Source organism: Cygnus olor, chromosome 3 (assembly GCF_009769625.2).
Source record: "Cygnus olor isolate bCygOlo1 chromosome 3, bCygOlo1.pri.v2, whole genome shotgun sequence".
Taxonomy (NCBI): domain Eukaryota; kingdom Metazoa; phylum Chordata; class Aves; order Anseriformes; family Anatidae; genus Cygnus; species Cygnus olor.
The window spans coordinates 49,107,899-49,132,461 of record NC_049171.1 but is presented as its reverse complement, the minus strand read 5'-3'; the positions used below and the strand labels follow the sequence as shown (position 1 = coordinate 49,132,461).

General features: G+C 37.2%; 1 long non-coding RNA gene across 1 annotated transcript; it reads left to right on the top strand.

Moving 5' to 3' along the window:
• The first annotated feature begins 4,791 nt into the window (after positions 1-4,791).
• Positions 4,792-24,415, top strand: LOC121066956. Its single transcript, XR_005818034.1, has 4 exons — positions 4,792-4,926; positions 14,189-14,252; positions 16,519-16,653; positions 24,352-24,415. It is a non-coding gene; the product is annotated as an uncharacterized LOC121066956 (long non-coding RNA).
• Positions 24,416-24,563: the final 148 nt, after the last annotated feature.

Sequence of the window (24,563 nt, the reverse complement as noted above, 5' to 3'; positions counted from 1 at the left end):
TGCTGCATTATTGATTTACATATAGATGAATGTCTTTCATTAATGCTAAGAAACTAAACTAAGTTTAGTATCGACAAAGTGTAACCTAATCAGAAGTAAACTTTCATTTAAAAGATGCTGTGGCTGTGAAATTTTATTAGTCTTCTGAAAGTAAAACTGAAGTATGGTTTCACTACCAGTTACAGTGTTGGGCAGATTAGTTAGTTTTCACCACTTTGATGGTGTGCTTTCCTACTTATATAAGCGTTACTTGTGAGAAGACCTGAGTTGCCGTTGTGACAATTGACATTTTCAGCTTCTCGCAAGCTTCTAGTAATCCAACATTTCTCCATGCATCTTGCACTTCTGAGATACTTCTCCAGGACGGTGTTAAGGGGCAGTGACAGCAGTGTCCGACACCTGTGCTGCCCACGGTGCTCTCAGCAGTAGCGGTGGCAGGGTGATCGCCACACGCGGCGTCATGGCCAGTGCTGCAAGGACACGAAACAGCTTGCCTTTTGAAAAGAAGGGTGGTCAAATCTTATTAAGACTGATCTTCTAAGAAGGTATTAATTGCCTTTCATTACTGCCATTGCTTTGCAGTTCTTTAAGCCATAGGCAACAGGAGCATTCTACCAACTTGTAAAAATCAAGTATCAAAGCATGATAGATAAACAAAACACACAGGTGCCACGTACGTACGCACACTCGGTGCTCGTACTCTGTGCTCGTTTGTCCTCTCAGCATGGGGGGTGGACTGTGCCAGCTGTTGTACAAGTGTTGGAGTAGCAGAGAGCATTATAAAGAAGATAAGAGTTGGCTTCTCAAGTGGAGTCAGAGTGCTTCAAAGGATGCATAGGAAGTGAAGGAGAAGAGTTTTCAATAGTGGCTCTGCGAAAGAGATCCGTCTCTCTTTGTAAAGATGTGTTTCCCAGTTAAGATTCCTTTAGAGTAGAGCATTTGCAGTTTATCGAGTGTAAACTAGTGCCGCTGCTTAAGAGTTGCTCGGAGATTTGTAGGGGAGAGCGGGGAGGAGGGAACTGTGTCCCTGCCCTGGAGGTGTCACCTGGCAGACGGGGAGAACCGTGCCTCTCGGGAGGTGTCGGGTCACCTTTCTCGCAGCGAGGGATGCTCTCATGCACCGGCATGCTTCTCCCTCTCCTCTGTTTGGTCAAGGTTATCAACAGTTCCCGGGGCTTAATTGAGAGCAACACGCTAACAAGATGTTATGATCTGAGAAGGATTTTTTTCCTTTGCTGCTAGAGTGGCTTGGGTAACGTATGGTTTCGGAGCAGAGGGGAAGGGTTGCAATTTTTGCTGTTCACCTAGAGGATATATCGGGTTGTGACGTTCCTTATTTTTTATTTTTTCTTCTTTCACAGCTCTAAAGCTGCACGATACGTTCAGGGATTTCAGAATTTGTCAGCTTTCTTGATAAGATCTATGTTAGGAAAGCCATCTTTTATAGGAGAAAAAACATTGCTTGGGTACAGTAAAGTTCTGTTTGCTGTCCCACACCTGTTTCCCAAGCGAGGGCTCCCAGTGCTGGGATCACTAAATACGACTGGGGAGGAATCATCAAGACCTGCTAGTGGTTGCCACAAACTGTGAAGACTATGTGGCCTGTTGACAGATTACCAACAGGTACTTCTGCTATATACAGCTCCTGTAACAATGGGTTCCACAACTTATTAAACATCGTGTGAAATGCGTTTCCCTTTGAAGCATGTTTGAGTGATATTTTCCTTGCTGCCTCCTTGTTCTTGTTTCTGTGGGAAATGGGGAAATATTCTCTGTTCAGTTTTTGTGTAGTTTTCAAACACGATGCATAATTTGGAAGGTGTCATTTATCTTCTGGCATTTATTTCTTTTCCAAGTTTATTCATGCTTAAAACTCTACCTTATACCATACTTTCTGTTCCCTGTGGTACCTCTTCTTTTTCCTCTATATCTTCGGGTAGAACAACCCAAGCTGCCTTAGTCAGATATTATTAGAAAATGATATTTGTGATTTGGGGAGGAAAAAAGGGCAGAGTGGATTTTCTGAAAAGTCTAGAGAGGTCAAAAAATTCTGTTGTCCTAAGTGGACTTTTATGCAGGTTCAGAGTTGTACGTTTTGAGATCCAGGGAGTTCTGGCCAAATCTTTGCTTATCCAGCTTTTTTATGCCCATTGGAGAAACATGTGGGCCAATATTGTGTCTTTTCAGCTATTTTGTCAAATATCCTGTCCTAGAGGCAAATGAGGCAGGTAAGGGGCACTACACAAATGCTGTTACTTAAAATCTGTCTAGCAGTGGGCTAAAATTTCTTTAAGATTTTGTTATTGCTATTACACACAGTTTTATAGAGAATCTGTCACTTAAGCATCTGAAACTTTATGATCTGTACATGCTATAAACTGGGCAAGTTTTTTCATGCAGGATATAAAATCCAGGGGGAGAGCAGTATTATCACTTAGTATTGTCTCGATTAAGTAACTCAAGAAAAAGGGCACTAACCATCATCTTTTTATTCTTAATGATTTTTTTATAACCCATATCTGTATTAGATAGAAATAAAAACTATTTCAGTTTCTTTTTTTATGTGGATTTTTACTTTTTTAAAGTTTCTTTTCATATGTGTTTGGTCCTCTCTTTTAAATACTTACCTTCTTTGTCGGTATCATTAAAGTAGTAATCAAGGACGAGCTTAAGTCTGGAATTAATATTTAATTGTTTCTGTAGAACATTGCTCACATGTCATATGTTGTGTTACTTTTACAGTGACAGAATAGTTCCTTTATTTTCTGTTGGGGAACTGCGGTTACAAACCAGGGTTGTTCACGTGCTTGTTGCTCCTATGGGCTTGCATGCTCCTAAGACTGCTGGTGGGGTCCTGCTTGATCTGCCTTGCTTCGTGCTCCCCCTCTGTGGTGTACACAAGTACAGAGTCTCTTTTGTCACTGTCAACATTTTCTCAATGCCTCTGTCTGAGACAGTGTTCATGTTTGCACTTTTTTTTTTTTCATTTAGCTCATATATAACAGCTGGCATTTTGGTATTTAGGCATTTACGTACTAGAAAGACTTGGGATATTCCTGGAAAATAAAAATCTGATCCTATAATTTACCCCTGCCCTATGCACACTTTCATGTATATGAACTTTTAATATTGAGAAACTAAATTCCAAAATCTTCAGAACTGTATCATCTTAAGCAGTGACTACAGAAATGATTTTATTTGTTTTTAATCAGGAGTAAAATATTTTTGTCTTCTGAAGAAAATAAGGGGAGTAGACATGTTGTTGAAAGGCACTGAATGATGTCTAGTCAGATCCTGGAAGCCCAGGGGAGTTTCTCAAGTAGAATTAAGGATCCTTCCTGGGTTCCTCAGTTACAAATGCAGCCTTCAGAGGCCAGAAAGAATGGCAAGGAGAAATCTAAGCAGTCTGCAAGGGGAAGGTACCCTGTTACCATCTTCATTGACTCTTAATTCACTATTGCTTTCTAGGTCAGCAGAATTTCAGCTCTACTACCACTGGCCTTATGGGATTCTTACCCACCCCCTTCCCAAAATCTCCATTATGAGTAAAGATACCACTGTCTAAATATATACTAAAGGGAAAATGTGTTTTGTGGCGCAGCATGAAGTCCTGGCTGCATCCTGGGAACATTTGGGGGCTGAAGCTTCAAAGCAGAGGACAGACGAAGCATTGCCAGACTGTCCTACGGAGGAAACCAGTCTGCAGGGAGCATTGTGGAAAACTTGTCTGCCCTGCTGTTTTGAGAAAGAACAACCTCTTCCACAGTGGGAAGGGAGGCTAAATTATCCCAAGTATAACTGTTCTGGATATCAAGTAGGGTTTTTCTGTTGGTCATTCAGGGTTTTACATGCCAGAAAACATAAAAAGTACAGCATTCTAGGAAATCCATTTTTAATGAAGAAAAATTTTAGTAAATGAACTTAAAAAGCAGCATTAATAAGACAAGATGATACTGTAGATACGTCTTCCCCACTGGGAAACTCCTTCCAGTCGGTGCCGTGGGTGCAGAAAATCGCAAGTCTGGGATTCACAGCCTGAGATGATTCTTACACTGTCTGCAGAGCTAGTGAAGGCTTTTGATTAATGTAACATATGCGGATTTGAAAAGGTGTGGAGGGGTAGGATTTCTGCGTCATGGAGGACTTTGTACTATAAATTTACTGAGGAGACTTGTATTTGGAAGAGGCATCCCTAGCTCAGCTAAATTTGTTGCCAGTAGCAGTGCAGGTGGAAGGGAAATCTCCTCTCTTTCCTTACCTTGGTTAGGTATGATTTGTAAGTGATGTTTAAACAAGAGGATGATTCCTGCTAGTAATATAACATTACATAACGGATGGATCATATGTGCCTTTCAGGAGAATAGGAATCTACTTTGACCACATAATAAAGGGAATTTGTTGCTGGACTTTGCTTGGCCTGAATAAGGAAGCAATCCATCAAGAAGGAAATTATTTAATGTTTTTATAGTGAGAAGATTTTTCTGTGTTTTTTTTTTCGTTTTTTTTTTTTTTTCGGGGTCAGGGAAGCATGAATTGTCTTTGTCACTTCACTGGCATCTGACTCAGGTAAAGGTTTAAAGATAGAGAATGAAGTAGTCTTTCATTGGGCAAAGAAGACAAGATTTATGTATTTACCGAGCAATGAATTCCATCAGTACTGTGGAGGTATTTTTATCTTGCTACGATTAGTCAATTTAACTTAGACATAATCTGAATTTAAAATATAATTTAACTTATTACAGTATTTTGTCTCTGTTCTTTACAGGTTTTCTGGTCCACTGATACATTTCAAAATGCCGCTGGTAAAAAGAAACATAGACCCCAGGCATCTGTGCCACACAGCTCTGCCCCGAGGTATCAAGAATGAGTTGGAATGTGTCACCAATATCTCCTTGGCAAATATAATCAGACAGCTGAGTAGCCTAAGTAAGTACTTTGTCCTAACAGCTGTATTTAGAACTGATACATTTTACATTCGCTGTTTCTGTGATTGAAGTAGGAACACCTTTTCACATTCTCAGAAAATTGTGGCTGAGCCTTCAATCTACTCCTTTTCTGACTAGTGACTAGCATCAATTTCTGTGAAAGTAAGCTTAGTCTTCAAACTGAATTTTACCAGTAGCACATCTCAAAACTGTTCAGCTGTATATTTCTGCTACCAGTGGAACATGTCAGAATAGGATATCTGGTAGCTAATAAAATCAGTAATTGCTAACCTTAGAGTAATTTTTGAGTAAGGAACATGATATAATGGGGAATATATATCACTGAATTGTTTTAATTCTCTTAACTTAAACCCTTCATCCTGTGGTGGTCATTAAGATTAAAAGTGTTGTGTTTTTTTTAAAATAATAAATCCAGAAATGTAGTTGTTACATTTCAAACATTTTCAAACATTGTTACATTTCAAACAGTTAAAGATTTTTCTTCCTTCTCCTATCTATCAACAGTTTTTCCCTTGGTGCATTTTAAAGGAGTGAATATTTCACAAGCTCTAGAACTCTGAAGGAGTTTTTCTGCAAAAGCTGGCTTCTGTTGTTTTTGTTTGTTTGCTTGTTTGTTTTTCTTCAAGTTACAGCAACTTTAAAAAGTTGTCAGATGCACCAGCATGGTAGTATTTTGAATTTCCAATACTGTGGTTGTTTTTTAACCACTAGGATACTAGTATTTTCCAGACTACCAGCACATTAAATATTAAAATGTGCATGGATATAAATCCAGAAAGTGAAAAGCCTTTCAGCTCCTCAGTATCTTAGGGCCATAGGTGATGCAGCCTAGTTTGTTAATTAGATTGATTTAGTTATTGGTTTGAGGGTGTACTGTACGGTGCTGTGCTTTGGCAGCCTTTCAAAGCTGTTAGTGTCTTCAACCTAGTAGCACCCTAATTGAGGACACTGAATTATGCAATTGAGACAGGAATGCTTACAGCACATAAATATGAACATTATTAATATAGATGCTGCAAAAGCAAGGAAAATAATTTAACTGTTTAAATTCTTTTCAGTGAACCAAGAACACATAGGGTTAGGATGCAATAGATGATCACCATCTGAGGTCTTAACCAATTTTCAGTTTTAAAGAACACCAACTTCCAACCCAACAGCATGGTGTCAGTGCTTATTTTTTTGAGATTCAGCAGTATTTGCTGTGTTTTCTTGATTATACCTACCTCATGCCTGATGTTGTTTCTACAACTGTTCAAGAAGAGTGCAGGATGAATAGAATAGAATAGTTTTAGGTGGAAGGGACCTTCACAGATCATCGAGTCCAACTGTCAGACTATTTCGGGGTTGACTAGAAGTTAAAACATGTCAATAGGAGTGTTACCTAAATGCCTCTTAGACACAGGCAGGCGTGGGGCATCAACCACCTCTCTAGGAAGCCTGTTCTAGTGTCTTAACTACCCTCTTGGTAAAGAAATTGTTTCCAATGTCTAGTCTGAACCTCCCCTGGCACAGCTTTGAGCCGTTCCCATGTGTCTTGTTACTGGATACCAGGGAGAAAAGATGAGCACCTCCCTCTCCATCTCCCCCCCTCAGGAAGATGTGGAGAGCAATGAGGTCATGCCTCAACCTCCTTTTCTCCAAGCTTAACAAACCCACCGTCCTCAGCTGCTCCTCACAGGATGCAATATCAGAACAGGAAGAACTCAATTAAGGGATAAAACTAAGTATGAAAGAATACCTGTTGAATGGTCCTGCATTTGTTGTATGGCTTGCCTAATGTATTGCACCGATAGAGAGACACTTTCAAGAAAATGTAACAGTAATTATGTAAACTCCTCTTCTGTAAGAGGAGCGTGGTACTACATGAACTGTGCATACACAGTAATGAGCCCTAAATTAGCTGTTTTCACATGGGAGGAGTTTCTGTCATGAGCTTGTGACTCAGTAGTGGTCAGGAAGACACAAAATGTTGGAGATAACAAGGAAGGCAAAAAAGGAGAGAAAAGGTACCAGTTTACTCTGCAGCAGCAAGCACAGAATAGATCACTCAGAGCTGTTTTTTTAATAAGTAAAACACTGATGAGCAGGACCTGTTACTTCAGTCTTTTGTTCTTCTTTCGAAACAGCATCATGGTGTTGGCAGTCTTCTATGGACAGTGCTTATACCAACTGAGTTACTGAATAACTAATGTTCCTTTTCGGAATTTAATACAATCAACTGATTTAGTTCTTCAACTTGTATGTATTTGTTTTATACACAGTGTATTTTTAACAAAAACATTCTTATCTGCAATTAAATAGAAAGCGTTTTGCAAATTAGTCTTTATTTCTCAGCAATACCGATGATTGCTCTATAAAAACAGAGGTCTTGTTATGAATACATAAGTACCTTTTGAAAGTATTCTGATCTAGAATTGTTTTTTTTTTTTTTTTCCTTTCTGTTTGGATCTGTAAGAATACAGATTTGACAAGATTCGGGAGTTCTTCTGACACAGGAATGTTGTCTCCTGCATGCTTGAATCCAAATAACCAGTCTGCACCTCGTGTTTCACTGTTACCAGTATACAGGGAAGCCTGCTGACATGCAGATAAATTTTAGTAGTCATCTGTGAGTCATAGCCAGCAGGCATAGCTTTGCAGCAGTCCCCTGGCAACCAGCTTCTCTGCAGTCCTTCCCTTCTTGTTTTCTGTGGATAAATGGGTATGCTTGAGAATCAGCCTTCAAGTTGTAGACAGAGCTAGATTTCTCTCTGAGAGCTGAAACTTAGTGTTCTGATAGGGCTTAATTTCCTTCAAACTAAAGCTGCTTTTGCTTCTGACAGTAAAGTTATGCAAATTGAAATGAATGTTCTTTAACCTGATTAGCACTCTTTCATTTCTGCCTGTAAGATTTTTCTGTTACCAGCGCTCAAATAGAGGATTAATCTCCTGCCATTATGACTCTCGAGACCAAGCATTCTTTTAACCTTTCTTCTGATAATGGTATGGACAAATAGCAGTATGATGAAATTAGAGCGTCCAGTACTTCAAATGATACTGAAAAACATTATTTAGAAAAGCTTAGTGTAGAGTTTTATCATGTATGCAGTTAGATCTCCATTCTTGGAGCTCTTCATAATAATTCAATGGGATTAATCCAGCAACTGGATCTAATTGGACCTGCTTTGAGCCGACTGTTGGACCAGCTGACCTCTAGTGGTCCTTTACCACCTCAACCAGTCTGTGGTCTTGGATGCTATGTGCAAGCAGAGCATACCTGCAGAAACAATACCTATAAAATGACAGGAATTCTGTGGGTTTTTAATGTTTTAATATAAAATGAAAAGAGCTTTACATCAGTCTGTCAGCAATAGTAGTTGCTATGTGTCTTCATACAAATTCTTAGTCCTTTCCTAGTTTATTTGAAGTGTTGCTTTTAATTGTTCAAGCTGAAAAAAAACCATTGACCTTTAAAAGAAATAGAGATGAAAGGACAGAAATACTTATATCTACTTTGAGTGATAGGCCTTGCCTTTCTCTCTGGAACATGAAAACATATCGGTCTATCTTTATGCTACATACAAAATTGCCAGTAATTTTTTTTCCCTGTCTATTCCCAGCTTTCTCTAACTTGATAAAAGGACCTGTTTTCTGACAGCTTTTCTTAGCACTGTGGTAACAGAAACTCTCTGGACAGCAGCAGTACCTGTCTATTTCCTAGCCATTTTTCCCTTTCTTTCTTGCTTTCTGATTGTACCTGCTTTACATAAGTGCTTACCTATTTTTTCAGCAATGTCGCAGATGCATTTTTACTCCAGTACTGCCTGTGTTGGTTTGTGTTAGTGTATGTCAGGCTATAGCATCCTCCATCATATATGAAACATGACTGATAGCACTGTGCAGCTGTGCCATTGTTAGAAGATGGATAAATAGTTCTTTTGTCTGGGGACAACCTCCTTCTTTGTTCACAACTATCAACCAATCTTGTTTTTCCTTTTATTCAGCTGTTCCTTGTAGACGAAATCTGTCATATAAGAAACCTAACTGATGGTGCTCGTTCTTGTTCCCAGTCTCTGACACTCCCGTATGAGGAGGAGAAAATTTCTCCTTTTGAGTATTTTTTCTGTATGTATGTTCTTTTTATGAATATTTATATTGCAAGCATTCAGACCAGAGCTTCTATTGGATTGTAGCAAGATGTCAGTTCCCTTTTTTTTCTTCTACATTTGTATAAAGAAAGAGGATGCTGGATAACACTGTTTGCTAAGCCGAAGTGCGTTTAATGTTAGTGAAAATAATTTTCAGTTAACATTGAACCTCAGTAACCTTTTCTCTCTTCCTTTCTTTTCTTGCTACTATTTCCTAGTTTCACCTTGCTGTCCTAGTTAGTTATCTTTTCCTCACACCTTATTTGTAAGTTTTCAGGAGTAAAATGCTTACTTTTGAACATACTATTTATTCCCCCTTTTCTCCTGCTCCAACTCTTAAGTTTTGTTCCTTATTTTTTGCTTACCATGCCACTCCCTAGAGGGTTTTAAACACTGCTGGTCTTGTGAGAGACATTTTCTCACTTCAGAAAACCTTCAGTTTGCCAAAGCTTTATGTTGTTCAATAAATGGGAAATGTTTCTGTAGAAATACTTACCATCAAGGTGTCTGGACTGCAAGGAATCTTTAGAACCAAGCCTCTTCATCTCAAGACCAGCCTCTCTCTCACCATTATGTCTGGACACCATCTTCACATGGTGAGCCTCCCCCCACATGTTGCGTGATGAGAAGTAGGTCTCTGCAGACCTGCAGCTAGGACTTCAGTCGGTATTTCAGAACCAGCAGAATCCTTACAGCAGGTTCCTGCTGTGGGAATCCTCCTTCTCGCTGTGCTTGCAAGAATATTCAGCATTCTCTGTGAATTTTCTTCATTAGTCACCCCTCTTTCTTTGTTTTACTATGATTACCAGGGAATGCTAGAGAAAATGTTCTTACGCAGATGGTATTAAGGGAACTGGTGGGCTCAAAAACTGAAGGCTTACAGTGCTTTTCAGAGATCTCCATCCTCTCAAAGACTTCTGATTTCTTGATGGTGTCTCTCCAGTAGTAGCAGCATCAGCAATATGATGCTGATTCATCTCCATTTCAAATGATAATGAGGGAGTGAGCAAATGGTCAATAATTTCTCATTGAAAACAGCTGTGTTAGAAATCAGAGTAGTGTGAAGTCCTACAAGTCATTAATTTCTTGCCTACATAGAGCACTGAAGGAAGCGTAAGACTTCCCTGCGAACGGATTATTAAGACTGGTGCCTTCAACATCAGGTTCAGCTCCCAGCAGTCTCTTTCCCACATTTCTGAGCACTTCAGAATGATAAACTCAGCTAGTTTACTTGATGGTATCCTTGGTGGGAGATGGGAAATGGTATCTCAGACCTCTATGACTGAAGGTTTTTGAAGGATGCCTTTTTCTGCTTGGATGTCAACAAGAAGCGTAAGACCTGCTCCAGAGTTGGCCTTTACCTGAGTTTTTGATATCCTGGTCAGGTTGTCTGGTAAATGCCTGGTTCATCTTTGCTGGCTAAAGGAACCAGGTTGTCTCTTCAATAGTATGATTGTACAACAATCCTCACCGCCGGTCCTTACGGATTGCTCTTACATCTTCATAATGATAGGTTCCTAATTAGCATACATGAACTATATTTAGTTACGTGATTTTCCAGAGCTTGCTCATCCACAGCCACTAAAGGTTTCAAGGATCTACCAAGGATCTTAACTCCAAGCCTGGAAGACAGTTCAGTCTCTTAACTTCAGTCCGTCTCCTAGCCACAGAGCAACCTCACTGAACAGTGAGGTTGAAATAATCCAATGAGAATCAAGCCTAGGGTTTTCAGTGAAACTCTGATGTACCTTGCCTTTTTGCTAAAGCATTTAATTAAATGAAATTAATGTAGTGAAGATGAGAAGCTGAATCAACAGGCAATGGATATATTAAGTTATATGTCAAAATTAACTGAGGATGAAAAAATATATTCATAGAAAGAATGGCTTTCTTGTTTTTCTGCATAAAGGGACCCTGGTTATATATTCATACTGGCTTATGTGGTAATTAATTATCCTGAAAGATTATTTTCTAATATATACGCTATATAATGTAGGAAGAAACTGTTCGGTAGCTAGTAGTGTAATTTTGCATAGTGTAGAATATTGGGAAAAGAATGAAGTAGGACATAGGGTGGGTTTTACTGCTGCCTTTGTTCTATGCTTCTCTTTTTACAAAATGTACTAAACAAAAATATTGTTTTGTATGAGAGTGGAATTGAAATAATAGAAATCAAGGAATGATAGCATATAAGTGGGTAACAGACCCAATGCTTAGGTTATTCTTTCTGATATTTTATAAGTTTCTACAGCTGTTTCAAAAGTCAAATTACCAAACCTATATTTTTAAACTGTAATAATAGTTTGAGGTTTTTATATTTTAATATATTAACATATTTAGCATTTATTATGGTAAATACATTATATAGTGTTAAATATGTCAAAACATTATTAAATGCATATTAAATATTGTATATATTATATGTGCATTTTATAAACGTGTATCAATACTTTTTAATGATAGGTGGATTAGATTTTGCTTGTGTACATGTTAATTTTCTGTCGCTACGCTGAGTTCCAGATGAAGATTGATGAAGAAGTTAAGGCTAAATTAATTGAGAGTAATATTTTTGGCAACACTTAACAGTTGTCTTGGTTTTGTTTGTCCCACTCGATGCATCTCACATTGGTCTGAGATTTACTGGTCATCTTCTTGAATTTTCAAATTGATGGTGTTTTATGGCATTGAGCACTTCAAGTGATCAGTTTATTTATTCAGATAGTTACTTAAAATTTAGACCATAGTTCCTAGAGGCTGCTGATAGTATAACAGATCTGAGGGATGCTGTTTCAGCTTTAGGTGCAGTCAAAGGGCTTGGAACTCTTTACTGTCCTTTTGCATTTTTAAAGAAAAGAAACGGCTTTTTCCATCAGGATTCAGGTCCCACTCCTTGTCTGAGAGCCTGTAACTTCATCTGATGGTAACTGATCTGGTGTTGTAAAATGATTTATTTAAACACCCGTTCCTTAAGTTTTGCTAATGGACACAGCATAGAGAATGCAGTAATTGGGGTGAATTTAAGGACTGGAGTTTTGAGAGGGACTGCTAATTTGTACCCAATCTTGCAGTGTATATGTGTGGTTCCAGGAATTCATACAACTCAATGTATTAAGACTTACAAGGCCTCTCTTCTGCCACACTTCAGTTAGTTTCAAATAGGGTTCAAAACACTGTGTAGGGATTGTAGTTGATTTCAGTTCACCTGATACATTCCGAGTCCTGAGAACAGTACAAAAATGGTGTTTCTTATACCTTAGTATCCCTACCTGTTACTGTATTGGATAGTTAGAGATTATTAATTTGTGCACAGAAGTCAGTGCTGGACAAACACTTAATAAATTTTAGGCAAAAACTAGGTGATAAAAAATAAATGAGGAAAAAACGGTGAAAGATTGAAAACTGTAAAACTGATCCATAGCTTTTTCAGGTTTTATAAGCCATTGTATGCTAAATTGCCATGGTGATGAACAGAAATTGACGATACATGTTTTGGTGTGTTTAGTTTAAAAAAAATGGGGAAGGCAGTAAGTGTTATTATTTTCACCTAATAGCTACTAGCTAGTATTCCATTTTCAGCTTGTAGGTGTTTTAAATGTAAGGAGAAGAATTGTCCAAAAAAGGCTATCACGCATACGTTCCTTCCAGGACATTTTATTTGGCTGTCACAAAAAAGGACATTGACACCAGAGGGAGCTGCATCCTGGTGTCAGTTTCTTACTGAAAGTTACCATGAATAGAGCCCTTTGAGACGAGAAGTTGCAAAAAGAATGAGCTGATAAATGCATTCCTGAATTTAAAATAAATGCTTGTGTGTCCTCTTACTTAAGTGAAAAGAACTTTGTGATCTGCTAATAAAAGACAGAATGATGGACTGAGAAGGACAACTGGTAATATTTGAGGGAATGTGGCTTGCCTTTTGAAAATGGCAAATTTAGGTATATTTCTGGTCAATTAAGCAAGTTTTGCAAATACAATAAGATTTTTACAGATGTTGAAATAAATGCCAACATAGTCTTCTGCAAATAAATTAATAGGTAAACAAATCACTGATCTTTTTAATCTGGTATTATGTTTCCAGTTACGACCAAAATCCTAAGGCATTATTATTTTAATTGTTGTAGTCATCTGTCATTCTCTTTATTGTACTGCGTGAAACACGAGTAGAGTTTTTGATCAGTCTCATAATGATGGAAGTGATTTGCACTGCTAATAATACTTTGGTAATTACTCATTTTATGTAATGACATTAATCTTGATTCTTACCATTCTAACCTATTTACCTATACATTAATTGGAATGTGAGCAACTGTGTTTATTAAATGCTGAGCATCCTACCAATGAGTTTGGAATTTTTTTTTTTTTTTTACTCTAAGTTTTTGTTGTAAGTTATGTGAGTTTTTGTGACACTTTGGCTTGTTCACTGTTTTCGCCTGTCATCATCTCTTTTGTAAATCATTCAAAATTGAAGATACGTTCATATGGAATACACACAAGGACATCAAAATAAACAAATACTGGATTAAAAGTCTTGTATACATACATTCATGCATAGTATTCATTTGAATGGAAGTTACACATTTCACTAAAAGCAAACGTTTTGTTTGGCTTGAAAACTCATTTAGTTCAATATGCTTCAAGCGAAAAACAAAGAAGACTGCCAACAGGCATGTAGGTAGAGACAACATTATGGTTGCATACCACTTCAAACACGACAGGTTGTTTTTAATGTATTTCCCATTCAAGGATTAATGTTCATAAGCACAGGCAAATTATTCTGTGCAATGTGTTTGTGGCTGTATGCAAAATAATAAAAAGATTTTGAGACAGATTATTTGCAATTGGAGCTCATTAATGAGGTAGATGAATTGTAAGCCTGATTAAATGGTATAGATAAAACAAACTAGCCTTCAAATACATCTATACGTGAAATTTTATGCTTGATTTTAATTTGTATGTCTCTGAATATTACATGAGTTGTCTAATTAAATTGAATAATTAGAATATATCTGAATATGTTATCAGAAAGATTAAATCTGTTTATAGTAAATGTATATTAAAAATTTAGTAATCTTGCTCTTAGTGGATCTCATTTTTAAGTAATTTCTCTTGCTTCAGATACAGGTTAAAGAACATAAACTTTTCAGAGTTTCAAGACGTATATTAGAAAGTCTTGTGTTAGGTGAGTTGCCAGCTAAATAGACGTTACTAACTTTCCATCTCTTTTACTGTGGCCTAGTCCTCAGACATACGGTTCTAAGACCAGCTGTACCTTTCATCTGCTTCTCACTGTGGCTAGTAACAGATGCCTCAAGAAGAGTAAGAGCAAGATAAGCATGTATGATACTTTCCTCCTACTAATCTCTCAGCCTTCAAATGCTTCCAGTTTGGAAGCCTCTTCAACCAGCTGGATTTCTATGTGTTTGCTAATGCTGTGTTTCTTTTCCATGCCTTGGTATCACTGCCAAACTTTAATCTTTTTTTAGGTCATCTACAGTTATCTAGAACAGCATAGATCCCAGTACAGAAAGCTATGAAGCCTTCCCTTTCTCAACTGTGAAGACCAGTTATTTACTCCTATCCTCTGTTTTATACCTTTTGAGGAATTATTATCTGTGCCATGTCTCTTACTTTTTATGCCCTGGCTGTTAAGCTTTCCTAAAAAGCTTTTGCTAGGGACTTTCAAAACTCTTGGAAATCTAACTAGATCATTGCACTCCATCTGTGTGCAATGTAAGCAGAGGCTTACCTTTACAAAAGCTGCATTGACTCTTCTCAAGTCATCCAGGTGGCTGCTAATTCAGTTCTTCATAATGATTTATACTAATATGTTCGGATATCAGGTTTACAGGCCTGAAGCTCTCAAGATATTCCATGAAAAAATTATTGACACTTAATGTTGTGCTTGCCACCTTCCAGTGTGCATTAAGGAGATTTACAAATAGTTACTGTTCGTTTTGTCAATTTATTTTCTTTACTTTTTATATAGTCACTTCATTTTCTTTGACAAGTCTCCCACAAAGAAGAGTTCTGGCATGAGGATCTCTCCAGTTCCTTTCCACACCAGTGGAAGGTGTGAAGTTAGCTCGTCTCCAGTGATCTTGTCTTCTCTGAGTGCTTCTCTTATACCTTCATTATCAGTTGGCTCTACAGACTCCTTTGCATCCTTTGCAGGCTTTCTTGTTCCTCATGTGTTTGAAGGAATGTTTATTAGTAGTTCGCTAGCTGTTCCTCAGGCTAGTGTGTTTTTTTTCTCATTTAATATGCCACAATTTGCGATGTTTTCTATTTTCTGCATTTGTACATGTCTTCTAATTTCTCCCTTTATATTCTGTTGTGTTTATTTGTGCTGTTTTTTATTGCCATTACCTAAGTCTTAATAAATGGTTGTGTACTGGCCTTGTACTCATCACATGGTATCCTTAGTTTCCACACTACCTGTAGGGATTTAATTTTTGTCCTTTTGATGTCTTTAAGTGTCCTCATTTTTATGTATACTTCCAGAGTTATTGTGCAATGAAGGCAGAGATTTCATAAATAGCTTTTCCTGCTGTACTTGTGAGAACTTGTGTGCAGACCAGGTAGTTAGAAATTTGTGAGATTTATACTTCCAAAACCAATGCAAGTGCACAAACAGCACACGAATTACATATGTACAGCATGATAGAACATTTTAAAAGCTATCACATGTTGTTTCAATAATGTGGATACAGATTTTGATAGCCTGATGCATTTTTCAGTGGCTTTGTCAGACTACTCAAGCTGAGTTCAGGGTGCATTAGAAGCACTCTGTAGAGCATTCCATCTGTAGAAGAAAAATCGTTACTGAGCCTTTTCTCATGATACCTGAATCTCCTGGTCTGTTGGGCTAAATTTGTGATGTGCATCAAAGCGAACAAAGGAGACTATTTTTCTTCAGTATAAATTAGTCAGTTACTAGAATTTTAACCCTTCAAAGTAGAAGTCATTCTTTTAATGAGTATTTTTGAATAGGCTGGTTCTAAGTAACCTAGATGTAGACATCTGCTCTTTCATTTTTGAAAGGTGTTTTGAACTGTAGGAGTGGAAGGTGTACGCCATTTTGAGAAATGCTGAGATAAAATTCACTTGGAAAGATCAGTTAATGCTCATACAGATGCTATAGGTTGTCCTTTTATACATATCCAAGAAACTAATAGTCTAGTTCTTTGGGTATCAGCATAGTTCAGTCAGTTTTACCCAACTGTATGTCTGTTCTGTAAAGTATAAAATGTCATTTATGATAAATAAATTATAAATTAAATATTTAACTTTTATTTATTCTTCTGAAGCATTCTTAAATACCTTAGTAAGTACAGATTGTTACTGCTGATACTCACGCACCTTAGCTTTACTTATTTAAGGAGAATAATTATCAGAACTCTTTCTAAAAGCAAACTCATCCTGTGGTATTTTCGCCCCTATTTTAGGTAAATATGCTGAAGATATATTTGGTGAACTTTTCAACGAAGCACACAGTTTCTCATTTAGAGTCAACTCCCTACAAGAACGTGTGGATCGCCTATCTGTCAGTGTTACGCAACTTGATCCAAAGGAAGAAGAACGTAAGTTAATGTCTGCATTGAAGATTTCTTATTTCGTCTCCCTAAAATCACTGATACATGAAATAGAAATAAGAATAGCTTAAATTATATTTATATGAACACAGAGCAGAGCATCATGAAAGTGAGGTTCATTTCTGTTTCTGCTACTGGCTGTTTTTATAGCCTTGAGCAGCTTTCTGAGCTCAAAATTTTCATGGTTACTGAACACTACTGTTGCCAACAACGTTACATAAAAATTGCTATAGGAGTTTGTGTCTCTTCAGTAGTATTATGTATTAGTCTTAGTAATATTAATAAATTGCAATATTATGGGAATTCCTGGGAATGCATCCTTATTCTTTTCCTTAGTAACTTTCCTACTCATTCCCATGGGATGTAACCATTTGTCCAGATAAGGTTTTTGCACTTAACTTGATACCATCTTATATTTTGTATGAACTTGTATAGCTCCATTTATGATGCTATATACTCCCTTGGATTCTTCCTAAATAGCTTTCAGTAATATAAAGATTGGTAGCATTGAGAAAACAAGTACTTCTAACAGTCAATAGGATATGGCTAGGGCTTATAAAATAGAATTTTTATGGGATTGAAATGATGCGTGGACTTTGTGAACAATGACCAGCTAATATGCAAACATCGTGACACTTTTTTGTCTTCCTTGGATATCTGCTGGTTACAGGTGAAACTATGAAAGGTCCTGTAACCCCAGTTTTAGGGTATTCTAGACTATATGGCTAAGACCTGGAAAGTCGAGCAACATCCCGTCATGAAAAATAACTTCAGATTGCTTGTGGGACCCAATTTTAAAGTATAGAAAGCTGTTTCAGTTCTAAATGTCTTGGTATGATGGTGGCATGTCATACAGGAACAACAAAGCATCAAGCCAGGAGCATGTTCTCAGGCTGTTTTGTTACCTATGTTGAAATTTCACTATTAGAAAAATCAAGCTAAGGAAGTTTAGATTCTGTACTTTGTGTGACATTTATTTCAGAGCAGGTTTTGAAAGACAGCTGTTCACAGCTTGTGGCAGATTTTCCAGAAAACCATGACTCGCCTAGGGGAATTCTTACATTAATGGGATTTTCCAAGTCTCTTGACAACTGAGCATAAATCATACACATACACCTCTTTTTCCAATAAAATACCATGTTTACTATGATCAGATAATGACACAAATCTGTTAGTGTACAGTAACAAATTGTCAGCCATTGTAATCTTGTAACAGCTGCAAGACTCTAGAGTATTGATGTCATTTCCATGTTTACCCTAGAGAACTTTGTTACTCTTTTAGATCAGAGTGGGTTTTATGGTGATATGGCACATCTGGCATGGCAAACATTCACATTCCAGGAAAATAAAGAGACCGTCATACAGAAACGTCTTAAGGATGTTACAGGATAGTGAGATGGAAATTTGTACTTTACAGTGTAAGTGGCCTTGACAAGTGTGGTTGTAGGTTTCAGAACTACATATTCATACCTATTTGATGTTAGAGAATTGCCAGAAATATTTTTAAATAGTCTGTAGTACCAAATGCACCAGATCAATAACTTGTCACAGAACTGCATATGTATTTGCTAAGCTGCATATGTAGGAAAAGAGACTGATTAAAGGAAACGGGGCTACAAAGAGGTCTACTTGATCGAGTCCAGAGCGGCTAATAGTGATGTGAATCTGATACCCTGGATTTGTCTCTCATTCCATAAAAGAGATAGAATTGTAGATTCTGTGATTCCGTGGAAAGAGCAATGACTGCTAGTACTTCGGAGGAACACATGCAGTCCTCAGCGTCAGGAGCTATTAAATGACTGCTTTTATTAACTAAGAATATCCAGTCCTTGAGCCAGTCCTTGAGCCATCCCCAGCGTTCCTTATTCACAAAAGTCTGTCCAGAATTAGTCACCAGACGAGAGCAAAAGAGATGAGAGGAAACCTGACATTCTATTTCTGTAAAGATCAGGGATCAGGAAACCCTTTCACCTTCAGTATCCTCTTCGGGGCTTGAAATTTAGTAGTTTATCACAAATGATCTTGTTTTAGTCTTGGTCAGAGCTAAAATAGCTGGAAACTTGTAATGCATGGTTTGCAGAAGACATTTGGATTTACCTTTCTTACCTTTCCTAACCCAATCTGCAAGGATTAAGCAAATTTCAGTACTTCTATTCAGCTAACAGCATGTGCAAAATGGGCTATGCTTGCAAAATGAGTCTCATTTGATAGTTCTTTGCCAGCAGGCAGTAATAAAAGATGTAATGTGTTCCTTTGGGCCCAATGCTATTACACAAGAGGAAAAAAATTAAGATTCATTTAAAGCTAAGCAGCACGAGCAAAACCAGCACAAGTCAGATTCACTGAACAAGGTTCAGATACTTGACAAAGTGTTTCTGGTAGAGTCAAAGTAGAAAAAAGCTCTAGAATTTTTGAGTAGTCCGAGTGTTTTCTCATCGTTCAGAATTATTACAATATCTGAAAGAATAAAACCAAATGAAACCAAGGTTAAGACTGTGTACTGAAGAACTTGACTCCTGGCATACAATCCTTCTGTCATGGAAGAATTGCTTGGCAGCTACAAAGTAGCTGTGGTCTGTGTACTTAGGAAAATGGGAGACTCGGTTAACTTTCAAATCAGTGTTGTCAGCCCATAGTGAGACTCGGGGCAAAGGATAGTAAATCCCATTGTAGAGGCAGCTCGCTCACCATCTCTAGCCTCCTGAAGAGGAATTTGGTGAATTGCATATAAATGTAATAAAAGTTCAGAAGAGGGAGCACATGAAAATTGGGTCAAGAGCTCTACATGTAACATATTAACGTGGTGAATAACACTGTTGTCAATTAATTCATAAACAAATTTACCACCAAAGTCAACTAAAGAAAAAGACTGTTCAATTAAGCTGTGTAGTAGGACCCTCTTCTTGGCACTTCTCCATGCAACTGAATGTTGGATTTGAGCGCGTGTCCCTCTCAAAGATCCTGGCAGATGGCTGAGCTCCAGCTGCTTTCTTTTGCTTCTCTGCTTTTTCTTCCGGTCTTCTTAGCCCTTGATTCAATTTGGGGGTTATTTAGTAAGTAAATCAGTTCTAAATTCGTGTGTCCAAGTCTCAATAGAGCAGTGTCAAAGCCATGATATTGCATAATTTGGTCTTTGTATATAAAGAGGGATGTGGACAAAATGTCATTTGTTGAATAATGTAGCGGCTTTGTTGAGACCCACCAGCAGATTCGCTGCTTGATGCAGCTGGGTGATTCAGTTCCCTCACGTGCTGCTCTGGGCTTCCTAGTGCCACGTGCTGCATTTAAAGCAACTTCTTAGTCCTCCTAAAACGATTGCTCTAGCATTTGTGTCTCCTCTTTGTTTACGTGTAGTAGTTAAGGTACATAAATTCCCTATCCAAAAAGTGCTTGAGCTGCTGTTGTTTTCACTAGTATGATAGAACATTTGAATTGCTTGTCTTGGGGACAAGCCCATAGGAAAGTAGTTTCCATCCTGGAGAAGCTATCTCTCAGCTTAGCAAGTATTAGACCTGCAGTGACTAGTCAGAAGTATTCTGATGGGCGAGAAACCTGGTAGGTGTGAGGTTCTAGGCTTTGGTGAAGTTGAATCATTATATGTAATATATATATTTATTTATTTATATTTATATATTTTTTTGAATCGTTATATATTATATATATATATATATATATATATATGAAGTGGAAATCAGACTTCAGGATTGCACTGTCTTCAGGAACTGAATCACACAAATCTTTAATGAAAATTTTCAGGAGAAAAAACCAAACATCAACAACAACAAAAAACACAGGAACACCTACCCCCATTAATTACTTTTAATTGGGTTCTTAAGACCATGATGTCCATTAGATATTTACATTGTCATTCTTTCTTCCATGCACTTTTCAAATCACTGGTAAATTTTTGAACAGAGGAAGGGAATTGTAGGCAACTGAATCCATTGATTTGTATATAATTTCTCATAGTCGTTCAATTCTGCAAGGAGATATAGCTGTGACGTTCAAAAGGTCATGGTCTTAAAGTTTTCAGGATGAAATTCTGCAAAAAGTGTAGAGAGAGCTCGAAAAGGAACATATATTATTTTGTATGTTGGATTGAGTTTAAATGAATAAAACGTCTGGTGTCTTTAACATTTTTTTTCTTATGGTGAGATAAAATGTAATATTTAATATCTTTGAAATGTAAAAGTAGTTACTTTCTGTCAGTACGCTGATGTGCTCTGTACCTAACTTCTACTACAAATTGAGGATTGCATTTTAATGATACTAAGAGGAGAGAAATCTGAAGAGAGGCTTAATGGGAGGTAAAACATTATTAAAAGCCATATCAGTAGTACATATTCATATTTCATTGTAGTTCAGCCCAGAAGAAAGCTTTTTATTGTTTATTATTCAAGTGTAATTTAAATACCTGTTTTTTTTCTAGTTTGCTTTTGTTTATGAATAAAAATGGACTTAGATCTTTTTCAAAACCAGGTGTACAAAATCTTGGTGGTTTAGCTTTCTGAGATAAATAATTCTTAATTACATGGAAAGTATTGTGGTTAGAGACAGTTAGACTGGGTGGTAGAATAGGTCTTTTCATACTGTCGCAAGAACAGATAAAGAAAAGATAAACTGACATTTATTCAGAGTCTTGAATGGGTGTTTAACTAAACTGTGAGCACCTCAACTTTTAAGGAAATATAGACCCTGGTTTTTGTACATAGCAGTAAGCACAAGTGGTGTAACAGATGGACTTTTGGAGAAATGTAGCCATACAAAATATAAGATCTTGGGCCATACAAAGAGTTTGGTGCTGATTAGGAGTTGGGCAACTGGAGACTCAAATTTATCAGCATCAAGTTAAATCCCTGCAGCATTTCTAACTCCTCCTTCAGTGTCGCCCATCTCCCCACACCTGAATTCACACATACAACCCGTTTGCTCTCTCACTGTGCTAATTTGTCACTCAGCCAAAGCTAAGTGGCCAGATGACCAGCCAGGTTCTCACGTTTTTTCCCACCCTGGAGGTGGGAAGCCACACACATGGTGCTGCTGTTTCCTAGCCAGCTGGCAAGCTAAACAAGTGGCTTTGTGAGCCAAACTGTGGTTATATACGGTGCCCAGAGTCATATCCTGTGTTTGCAACATGTCATTTACCCAATCCCTTTCTGTAGGCTAGTTATATCAGTATTTTGTCATAATTCTCAGTATTTTGTGTTCTGTGCCCTTTCATTTCCTTAATAATGTCATAATTTAGTCAGTTGTTTTGAATAATGGAATGCTTTTCATTGAATACCTTTCACTGAATATCAATGCAGGAAATGCTTTTGGCTGTTTGGAATTCAGCAGTGTGTGTTTTCTCAGAAGATCTTTGCTCTTTAGCCTAGTAGAGAGGAAGTAATCTACACTTACTGGCTGTTGATTGATTATCCTCGGGTGTGATGTTCCCTTGTACATGTTTTTAAAAAGTGGAAATTAAAATAAGAAAATGGAGATTATGAACAAGCCCAGCTGTATTTGCTCACTAGAGATCAAGTATGGAATGCAAATAAGGAGTTTATAGAATAATGAATGTCTCAATAATATGGTGTCACATACCCTGTGAATATTTTAATATTGAAACAAAGAACTGAATTCATATTTAGTACAATAAATTTATTTAATTGCTTTCAGAATGTTGACAGGTTCAAAGTGAAGTATGCTAACTTGCTTTTTTTTTACTGGCATAGTCTCCAATAAATAACAGGCAGTTAAAGACTTGCAAGATTGCCAGGCAACTCTGAACAAGTATGTTTGGTAAGATTTGCAAAACTAGCAACCTGGAAAACAGCTAAAACATAAAAGATTCTAAAAAAAATAAAAATAAAATATGGGTTTTTAGATTAGGCAAACCCTAGTTATTTTATTTTGTTTGTGAACTTTTGCCGGCAAAAAAACATGTACTTCATGACAGGTACAAAATATGTATGGTTATTTATGAGTACAAAAATACCTGTAGAAACTGAGACTCCTAGCTGGTATTTGTACATTATAACACTTCTTTCACACACTTAAAAAGGCTTCTGAGCAGCTAATTAAAGGTATTAAAAGAATAAAAGATACTGTAATGAAATACAATCTAAGGGTAAAGAGGAGCAAACTTCTCCAGCACACACAACCTTGCCAACTGCAATAAACTTCAAAAGCCAAACTGAAAATCACATAAATCCTATCTTTAGCCTCACAAAGGATGCTGCTAATACATTTAGGTAAGAAGAGAGAACATTCCATGAATTGCAAGCCCTCTGGAAAAAATCCTGCCTTCTGCCTCTTTGTGATTATACAATAGAAATCCAGCTCTGCCTGTGTGTTTATGCACAGACACTTGTATGTGTTATAGGAAACAGAGTAAACACAGCTTTTGGCTTAAGTCAATGTAGTCTTTAAAAAAAAAAATAGTTGCAAAAGACCCTAGTGATTTTCTCTAAATAATTGAAATGGGGGGAGGCATCCTCTCATCTTGGGTAAACCAGCACTACTGTCAGCATAAATATATGTTTATTTTATACACACACACACGTAGATATATTTCTTAATAAATGAAATGAATGTAATGAAAGGTCTCTTTGTATCGTGTTATAAAATTGCCTGCTTTCAGTATCAGTTGTTTGTGATTTTATTTTACTTTTTAAAATATCTGAACCCGTGAAAAAGGCTGCCGATTTATTTAGCTTATTTGACAGAGGCTACAAAGTAAGTCTTGAGACACACGTGGGCTTCACAGAAGTAGTAAATGACCATCACGGAGAAATAGTAATGTGACACTGAACAGGTATCCTGTTCCAGGAATTGAAGGTGTAGGTTTCATCAAGTAGTCACTTTTCCATTGATCTTTTCCTAATTTCAGTGATTGCGAGGTAGAAAAATATAGGCAGGCTTTAGCAACAGAAGGTCAATATGTTTCAAGTCCCTGTTTAATCTATTGAATTCATCTAGTTTTATTTTTCCTTTGAATCTTACATAATGATCATTGATATTCCTAATTTAGTGTACTTAAAAACTCAAGGTGTCTCACCTGAATTAAACAGAGTGGTCTCATCTCAATTAAACAGTCTGATTAAAAAAACAGCATTTGACTACTTTCATGTGTTGGAACAAAGTGTCACCTTCCATTAAAACTCACTGATATCAGTAGAAGAAGTTTAAGTGATTTGCTGGTTTGGCATCTCGATGGGCCTTTGGATGAGCTGCTGCCTACATGCAAGGAACAGAAATGTTAATGACAGACAAAGGTAAAATCAGCTCAAAACAGAGAGTGATGTTTAGTGCTAAAAGGATTATGAAATGGAGTTGGTAGATGCTATCGGGTATTTCTGAACTACAGAATTGTATTTTATGGCTATGTTAAGCAATTTGTTTGAACTACTTTGGAGAGAGAGAGTTCTGATAATCTGTCCAGGTGAGCAAAAGTTTTCTAGGAAGCTAATAAAGGGTAATGAACTAGAACATTACAAACATGTTCTTCACATAATCTGACAGTATCTTGCCATGGCAGTAGTGCTAGATGAATTTATATTTGCTGAACAGGCATTCGTGCTGCGCATAAGATAATAGTCATAATGCTTAATATTTATATTCTAACTGTCATTAAACAATTCCAGATTAAACCAAATAAACTATCTTTGGCCTTTTTATTAAAACGGCAATATCCCCTTTCAGTGTCATTGCAGGACATTACAATGAGGAAAGCTTTCCGCAGTTCCACGATTCAAGATCAGCAGCTGTTTGACCGCAAAACTCTGCCTATTCCTTTGCAAGAAACTTACGACATTTGTGAGCAGCCTCCTCCACTTAACATTCTCACCCCTTACAGGTTAGTGTAAAAAAAAAAAAAATCAAAGCCAATTTCTAGCTGATTTTTTTGTAATAAA